Below are 10,448 nucleotides of genomic sequence, written 5' to 3'. Positions count from 1 at the left end.
GTCTCTTCTAAACATGCTGTATTTACTCTGTGGGCTTACAGCCCACCCATTGCCCTTTTGTTCGTCCCTTCGATTGTCATTCAAAATTTCTTGCTTGCTAATGGTTTTATTCTTCCTCTTTGTCCCTCCTTTTTGTGTTTGGTTTCCTCTCACAGAGCACAATCCAAATACTGTTAACATTACACTTCTGTGTTTATGTGTTCATTTGGGGGCTATTTTTTCTTTGATTCCTGCTTGTGTCACTGTTTGCCCGTTGTTATAAAGAAATACACTGGAAGAAAGTTCAATAGTTCTTTATTTGCGCCATTCCCCACCACAGGTTCCAGTAAGCTGAAGGCAGCTGTAGAACCTTTCAAACAATATAGTACCGAACATTCCAAATTTGACAGAATGGTGTAGAAATAAACATCTCCCCAACAGGGGAAAAAGAAACAACCAATAAGGAGAAGGAAAAGGGGAAACATAAAGACACAAAAAAAAACACAGAGTATAAACAAAGCTAGCTACTTGACCAAAAGCAACTTGTGATTCTACTGAACGCAAACTATTTGACATAAAAATCGCTGTGCAAACAGGAGAAGCATTGGTTCTCTGAGATCTACAGAGAATGTGTGGACAGGTGGCCATAGAGGTTTTATTAGTTTTAGGGTCAGCACAGAGTTCACTCACAGGCCTATGTGGAACTATTTTGTCAATACCGCAGGTTTGGCCATTTTCCAAAAGTACCACATTGCGTCCCACTCTAAAATACCTTGAACCTCTGTTCCTGCGTGCTTTAGGAAGATCCACCTGGACCCATTGTCCCTCACAAAAATTTGAAGACTTTACGGGCCCGATTCAAAGAATTAACTTAAGACAAAATCCTAAACTTACTACTTTTGGTATTCACAGAATGCACTTACTACTTTTGGTATTCACAGAATGCACTTACTACTTTTGGTATTCACAGAATGGATTTACGACTACTAACTTTACGTCCGCACTCGGGCCGGAAATTCCGGCCCGGAGGCGGAGCTTCCGGCCCAGAGGTGGGGATTCCGGCCAGTGGCGGAGATTTAGCCATGGGCAAAATCTCCACCTCCGGGCCGGAAGCTCCGCTTCCGGCCCAGAAACTCCGCTTCCGGCCCAGAAGCTCCGCCTCCAGGCCGGAATTTCCAGCCCGAGTGCGGACGTAAAGTTAGTAGTCGTAAATCCATTCTGTGAATACCAAAATTAGTAAGTGCATTCTGTGAATACCAAAAGTAGTAAGTGCATTCTGTGAATAGCAAACGTAGTAAGTTTAGGATTTTGTCTTAAGTTAATTCTGTGAATCGGGACCTACATGTTTGGTATGGCCATACCTGTTTTTATACTTAACTTGGTGCTCAAGGATATTCTTGGAAATGTGACCCCTGTTCACCACACATCTACTCTCCTTTTTTAACCATGTGGCAGATAGTTTGGTTTTAGGAATTATACCTTTCAGAGATGTAAAGGGATTTATTCCTGTGATGCTGTTAGGGGGGGCCATAAACCCACAAAGTGTCTTGAAGAGGAATTTTAGCGGGATGCCCATTACGTCCACTCACTGCAAACATTCTTTGATCATGCGATTCATTCTTTCAACCAAATCATTCACACAAAGACAACATAGTGCAGTCTTGTGATGCTGTATTTGGAGATCAGTTAAGAATTTCCTCATGTAATCAGACATGCACCCCGTATCTGTCACTAACATGTCAGGAATCCCTTCCTCAAAGAACACCTCTTCCACAAAATTGATACGAGTGATGGTATCTATTTAATGGACACTTTTAGAAACCACCAAACGTGTGTGGTAGTCTACTAACATGAAGATGAACCTCTCGTTCATTACTTTAAGATTGAGAGGACCAATTATGTCAAGCGCTAACTTGGTCCAAGGGGTACCTGGAACTTTAACGGGGGAAAAAGGAAGCTTTCTGGCCAGGTGCAAAGTTCTTCACTTTAGATGCACTCTCCACAGTCTCTCACTTTAGACTTAACCATGGTGTCCATTCCCAGCCACCAATAGTCTTGACATATTTTACTTTTAGTGAGACTGCTCCCCAAATGTCCCACATATGCTAGGTCAATTCTTTTTTCTTTAAGTTTCTCGGGGGAATAATTTTCTCCCCTCTGTAAACTGTACTGTCATGCACACTTAACTCGAACCTGACCTCCCAGTACTTGGACAATAATCCTCTAACACTTTTTCTGTTTTCTGGCCAGCCCTGTGTTATGTACTCTTTAAGTGAAACCATCTCATTGTCAGCTAACAAGAATTCCTCCAACTCCCATTTATTCATACACGTCCCTTTGAGTACTTCTTCTCTGTCTTCCTCAAAGTCACTGTCTTATCCACCTTCTGCTGGTGTGTGGGATAAGAAATCCGCCACTACATTCTGCATACTGGGTAGATACTTCAGATTAAAATTGTAGCCCTCTAAACCCAATATCCATCTAGAGATCCTAGGAGTGGTCCTTGCTGAACCCTTAGTGGTGACCATCTACTCTCTGTGTAAGACTAGCGCCTAATGCTTTGTTGCTGGCATCCATACTTAAAATGGTGGGTTTGGTAGGGTCAAATCTTTCCAGAGCCGGAGCTGCCACAATAAACATTCATCCACATTGGTAGGATGGGCCATGTTCTGAATAGCCTCCACCAAATTCAACTTGGGTTTAATCCCATCCTGATGGTGTGTCCTAAGTATTTGACAGAACCACACCAATACGACATTTGTCTTTTTTAAGAGTGAGCCCTGCCCTGCGTAAATCTATACGTGCCTTCCTAAGCATTTCATTATGCTCTTTCCCATGGATTAAGATGGCATCCTGGAAACACACCATCCCAGGTATGTCCTTTAATACATGGTGCATGATCCTTTGGAAAGCGGCTGCCGCGGACGCTAGACCGGAAGGCATGCACCGGTATTGGAAAGCCCCCTGCGAAGTTCCAAATGAAGTTATGTGGCAAATCTCCGGGTGTAACTCCACTTGGTGGTATGCAGAGGATAACACCAATGCACTAAAGCAACTGGCTCCCTTGATTAAAGTGAGGACCTCATGGATGCTTGGTAAAGGGTATCTGTCAACCCATATGTTTGCGTTGAGATCTCGTAAATCTGTGCACAACCTGATTCCTGTGTTTTTTTTATTTGGTTAATAGGAGCACTGGAGTCAACGACTGCAAGCTCTCTATAGGCTCAACCACTCCCAATTCTAAAAACCTGTCTAGTTCTGCCTTGAGTTGAGCAAACATCATGTGAGGAATGGGTCTGGGTTTATGTGCTACAGGTTTGGCCTTGGCTTTGAGTTTGATGCAATGTTGATAACCTTTAAGTAACCACAATTTATCTGTGAACACCTCAAGGAAGTCATTGCACACAACATTACTAAACCCAGAAGGATCTAGCAGCAACACTTGGTCTTGACTGTAAGGATCTAACTTGATTCCCAGCTGTTTCTGATGTCTCTATCCCAACAAACTTTAGCCTTTCTCAGAAATGAAAATCCTCCCTACCATGTCCCGTCCTTTGAAACCAATTTCCATGGCGGTCATGCACAACAACAGTATGGGATCACTGTTGTACCCTCCTGGCTTAATATCTGGAACTTCTAACTTCTTCTGCATGTCTGGAAATAATTTGGAACACAAATTCTTGTCAACCAGGGTATAAGGAGAGCATGAGTCTGAAAAAACTGTATTAGGTTTGTTGTCCAGAGTGATTCTGCATAACGGTAAATTAGAACTATTATTAGCATCCTGTAGTTTAAATACTAATTTATCTCCCTCAGGTGTCTCTTGATCAATTGCTAGTACAGGTTTAGAACGCTGTTCCTGACACACCCTCGCCAAATGACCTCTTTTCCCACACTTGTGGCATATCACAGATCTGGCCTGACACAAAATACTATTGGCAAAGTGGTTGGGACTCCCACACCGATAACAATTGGGTTTACCTGTAAATGACGATTGACTTTTGTTTTTGTTTTTCACCTCCCTACCGACACTTTGTTTATTTACAATGACTTATGTGTTGTTGTCATTACCTTCTCTCATTTCCTAATGCAGTCTGCTGTATGTTTCACATCCACTACAAAATCAATGGCTTCTTTAAGACCAGGATTAACCACTAACAGTTTCTTTTGAATTTGGGAATTGTTAGTACACCTGACCAACTGATCCCTTATAAAGGAATCAGTTAAATCCTCAAATGCACAAGTGTTAGAAAGTCCTTTCAAAACTGCAATGTACAATTTCACTTTTTAATTTTTCCCTTGTACTCTAGGAAAAAACTTGTGCCTCTCTAACACCACATTGACTTTCTTGCCAAAATGCTTCTCCAATATGTTAACAGCAAATTAGTAGACATTTTCATCCCCATCACTGTCTTCCCCACCCTGAGAAGGCACCAATATGTTGTCGTAAGTCTAACGACCTTCAACACCTAAATTATAGTGTAAGGTGTGCAGTTTACGCAACGGGGAGAATTTCCCCCATAGCAATGCGGTATGACTCAAGTAACCCTATCCACTGCTTCCAAAGTAAATTGGGTTCACCTACTTCATTTAAGAAAGGGGGTTGTTGTGAGATATTAGCCATGGTCATGACAATACTAGGAGTGAAAATTGAAACAATGAATTTTCTATTTCTGGATGATCACCAGAAATGTGCCGTATTGGGAAAGGAACAGCCAAAACAAAAATAAGTATGATATGCCAAATACCTAGAGAGAAACTTGGAAAGCATTAAAACATGCAAAAACCAATGGCCAATTTCAATAAAATAAAATAAAATGAAAATCCTAGAAAGTGTTTTCAGGAAATGCTGTGTCTATCAGCAGAGAAAAACGATAGGCGTGAGCCAAGTGCTCACAGTGGTGCCCGTCAGCGTGACATGAGGCTAAAGGCACTGACTGGCATAACAGGCAGGCACCAGCAGCTGTGCCCAGCAGCGTGAACAGAAGGACAAAATGGCAATTATCATGCAGCAAGCACAAACACACCAGAGAACTGTCACCTCCAGTATGTTCACGCTGCAAATTGACAGACAACTAGAACAGCTGTGCCTGCCAGAGTGAAACAGAAGGAGATGCAAACTGCTGTGACCAATGTAAATGTCACCTCCAGTAAGTTCACTCTGCAATTTGACCGGCAAATAGAAACAGCGGTGCCAGTCAGCGTGAACGGAAAGAAATACAGTCTGATGTGAAGAAGTGAGGATAAGTCAGCGGTTCAGAGGAAAAGAGAGGCGGGGATAAAGACGGCTCCCAACCGCAGAGACATGCTTCAAACTTCAGCTGTTCCCGGCACAGCCCACCTCCTGTGCCGCATCGAAACACAGACCGCCCACCGACCCCGCCTCACTCAGAATGTTTCTCCAGGCACGGCCTGCCTTCAGGAACACACCGAGGCACAAACCGCCCACAGGAAGTACAATTGAATATGGGGTCTTCGTTGGAGCAGCAGTACAAAACCGTCTCAACAGCTCCACATAAAACTTCCAGGATGCAGCCAGGAAATAAAGACTTCTCGGCAAGACCCGGCACCGAGGAAAACTGAACATTGATAAGAATATAGACGATAAAACCAGGTGGCAGAACGGTAAGTTCAGAGAGCAGAAATCCAGAACTGTTGGTATAAGTCCTTGCAAGGTTAGCACATATCGCAGAATATAACTCTGAATAGTAGTGTGAAGAGGATGAGAAAAAACCCTAGAGTTCAATTTAACAGATACACTGCCACTGGCGAAGAAATTGGGGGTGGTGGTGAAGCTTTCCCCACACAGCAATCGCTGCCAGTGTTTTGATTTACACTGGAAGAAAGTTCAACAGTTCTTTATTTGCTCCATTCACCAGCACAGGTTCCAGTCAGCTGAAAGCAGCTAAAGAACCTTTCAAACAATACATTACAGAACATTCCAAATGTGACAGAATTGGGGGGGGGGGGGGCTTGTACCAAATAGATTAGATAAAGCACCCGTCTTCTGAAGTTCAGCTGCGGCATCCATCACTTAATCTCCCTGTCCCATTCAAGTACTGAGATAAAATATCGGACGCTTCAGACACTGTTTTCAAAATCACCTCTTTAATTTTCTCTGACTTCAAAGTGCAAGAATTTCCCCCCAAACCTCTCCCGCTTTGCTGCTTGCTGCTTTAGTGAGCCTCCGTCACCGGACCTTCAGCAGCCCAACCTTGCAGCACAGTTAAGGGCAAGGCTTGTGCAACTCCTGTTATATATTTTTTTTACGCTTATTTATAAAATGTGAACTCTACATTACACAATGTCAGATTTCTTTTTGGGGCCATTTTTATAGTAAGCGAACTCAGCTGACCCAAAAGTGCTGAAGTGCTTTTTAGGTCTCGCCTGACCCAGCGCATGCGCTGGTCTGGCGAGACTTTTAGTGAGGGCTCAAAAAATGCTACCATGGCCAGCCTAGAGCTACAGTGCATGTGCGCAGGCGCGCGCTTAGGAGCAGAGGCACCATATGGCAAACCTCATCATGCTCATTAAGCGCCCGCGATCACTTTCACTTTTGCCCGCGATCACTTTCGCGGCGCCCCTTTGATGTTCTTGTTCAAGGAACATCAAACATCAAAGAACATGTTGTTGTGTTAATGCTTTGCTGCGCCCGTTTGACTTACAATGTGCTTTCTCTTTCCACAAACTTGATGTTTATGTTCCTTTATTTTGATATGCTTTTAGTATTACTGTCACACACACAACCACAACCACACACACACAACCACAACCACACACACAACCACACATACAACCACACACACAACCACACACACAACCACACACACACACTCAACCACACACATACACACAACCACACACACACAACCACACCCACAACCACAAACACAACAACCACACAACCACACACACAACCACAAACACACAACCACACACACACACACAACCACAACCACACACACAACCACACACACAACCACAACCACATGCACAACCACACAACCACACACACAACCACACACACACAACCACACACACAACCACATCCAACCCCCCAACCACACACACAACCACACACACACAACCACACACACAACCACACACAAACACACACAACCACACATACACACACAACCACACACAACCACACAAACAACCACACACACAACCACACACATGCAACCACACAGACACAACCACACAAACAACCACACCAACACAACCACACACACACAACCACAACCACACACAACCACACCCACAACCACACACAACCACAACCACACACACAACCACAACCACACACACACACACAACCACAACCACACACAACCACACACACAACACACACAACCACACACAACACACACAACCACAACCACACACACACACCACCACACAAACACACACACACAAACACACACACACAACCGCACACACAACCACACACACAACCACACACACAACCACACACAGCCACAGCCACACACACACAACCACAACCACACACACAACCACACACAACCACACACACAGCCACACACACAAACACACAACCACACCCACACACACAACCACACACACACAACCACACACAACCACACACAGAACCACACATACAACCACACACACACACACACAACCACACACACACAACCACACCCACAACCACACACACACAACCACAACCACACACACACACAACCACACACACACAACCACAACCACACACACACACAACCACAACCACACACACAACCACAAACACAACCACAAACACACAACCACAACCACAACCACACAACCACACACAACCACACACACAACCCCACACACAACCACACACACACAACCACACACACAACCACACACACACAACCACACACACACACAACCACAACCACACACACACAACCACACATCCACACACACCCCCACAACCACACCCGCACCCACAACCGCACCCACACACAACCACAACCACACACACACACAACCACACACACACACAACCACAACCACACACACACAACCACAACCACACACACAATCACATACACAACCACACACACAACCACACACACAACCACACACACACAACCACACACACAACCACACACACAACCACACACACACTCACACAACAGCACACACACAACCACACACAACCACACACACAATCACACACATACAACCACACACACACAACCACACACAACCACACACACAACCACACACAACCACACACACAATCATACACACAACCACACACACACAACCACAACCACACACACAAACACACACACACACACAACCACACACACAAACACACACACACACACAACCACACACACACACAACCACACACACACAACCACACACACACACAACCACACACACACAACCACACACACAACCACAACCACACACACAACCACACACACACACACAACCACACACACACAACCACACACACACACACACACAACCACACACACAACCACATACACAACCACACACACAACCACACACACCACACACACAACCACACACACACTCAACCACACACACACAACCAAAACCACACACACAACCACACACACACACACAACCACACACATACAACCACACACAACCACAACCATACACAATACACACAACCACACACACAACCACACACACACACAACCACACACACACAACCCCACACACACACACAACCACACACACACTCACACAACCACACAACCACACACAACCACACACACACAATCACACACACACAATCACACACAACCACACACACAACCACACACACACAACCACACACACAACCACACACAACCACACACACAATCATACACACAACCACACACACAATCATACACACAACCACACACACTCACACAACCACACACACAATCACATACACAACCACACACACACAACCACAGCCACACACACAACCACACACACACACACACACAACCACCCACACACAACCACACACACAACCACACACACTACCCCAACCACACATACAACCACAGACAGAACCACACACACACACACAACCACACACACACAACCACACACACAACCACAACCACACACACAACCACACACACACAACCACACACACAACCACACACACACAACCACACACACAACCACACACACAACCACACACACAACCACACAACCACACACACCCACAACCACACACACACACAACCACACACACACACACACAACCACACACACACAACCACACACACAACCACACACAACCACACACACAACCACACACACACACACACAACCACACACACACACACACAACCACACCAAGCATTGGCATAGCCAATAGGTCTCGCCTTTGGGACCTTATAAGTGTTTAACCATGCAACAGTTGATGTGGTTGCACCAAAGATATTGTGCTGCATAACTAAATACTTAGAAGGTCCCAAAAGCGAGACCTATTGGCTATGCCAATGCTTGTTAGATTTAGTGTCTGGCTTGATGGGATCTAAATGTACCAGCGACAGCTTTTTTATAGACAAAATGATGCAAGAAATTGGATCACTAACTCGAGTGTTTTTAAAAACTTCCAAACTTCCAAAAAAAACACGATACAAAACTTTAAAAGATAATTTTTTTAGACTTCAGTCCTTTTTTAGAAAGACGGGCTCTTCGGGCCTCCAGTATCTAAAACTGAGAGAATGTACTAGTCTCGGTCTCCAGCTGCAATTAAGGCATATAAACATCTGGGAAGGCTGTGGATTATCTGGGCTATGACATTTTATAATTCAAAATAGGCCGATTTCCTGGCAAGAAGTAATGGCAAGGGCGGATAGCCATCGGAAAACGGCCTTCTTTGAATATCTACGAGTTGTTCATCTGTTAAAAAATACCAGTGGTATATTGGATGCCCCTAACCAACTTGTGGTAGCCCTTTATGGGGCTAATGTTAAAGGGGTGGGAAACTGGTATAGGCTGCTACATAAACAGGATCAAGCTCCTGTGATAGAGAGCCACTTGGATAAAATAACTCGGGAGACAGGATCTAGGCTGGCTCTTAAGGGGTGGGAGCAGTGGCGGATGGTGACATTTGAAAGTGGTGGGGGCATAAACTTTTCTGTCGGAGTGCACCGTGGCGAGCGAGCGTAGCGAGCGAGCTCGATCACCTTAGAGGGGGTTCGGGGGGGGTTTTCCCCCCCGAGAAAATTTAAAAAAAAAAGTGGGTAAAGGGTGCATTTTCAAGCAAATTTGAGAAGCACAGAGACTAGAGCTGCAAACACACATAGAGCCCACTGCAGAGGGTATGTTCTTAGGTGAAGTCCTGCTGAAACTAAAATGCATTAACATTATAATCTCAGTTTCCCCACTTAACAAAGAGAGTCATCCCCAGAAAATGAGTTCCCCATCCTGTTTCTTCATAACATTTTCAGACAAAATTAGGAACA

At 44.7% G+C, this 10,448-nt stretch overlaps 1 protein-coding gene across 2 annotated transcripts in view; it reads left to right on the top strand.

Moving 5' to 3' along the window:
- Positions 1–5,161: 5,161 nt before the first annotated feature.
- LOC146862015 (broad substrate specificity ATP-binding cassette transporter ABCG2-like) overlaps positions 5,162–10,448 on the top strand; it is a 667,466-nt gene continuing 662,179 nt past the window's right edge. The window contains exon 1 of one of the 2 annotated variants that reach the window (XM_085641173.1): positions 5,162–5,604. The gene's annotated coding sequence lies outside the window, so the exon portion shown is untranslated. The remainder of the gene's footprint in view (positions 5,605–10,448) is intronic. The other variant, XM_085641175.1, reaches the window with a different exon arrangement.

This window comes from Triturus cristatus, chromosome 2_2 (assembly GCF_964204655.1).
Source record: "Triturus cristatus chromosome 2_2, aTriCri1.1, whole genome shotgun sequence".
Taxonomy (NCBI): Eukaryota; Metazoa; Chordata; class Amphibia; order Caudata; family Salamandridae; genus Triturus; species Triturus cristatus.
Note: the sequence above shows the minus strand (reverse complement) of the source record. Positions and strands in the feature narration are given on the sequence as shown.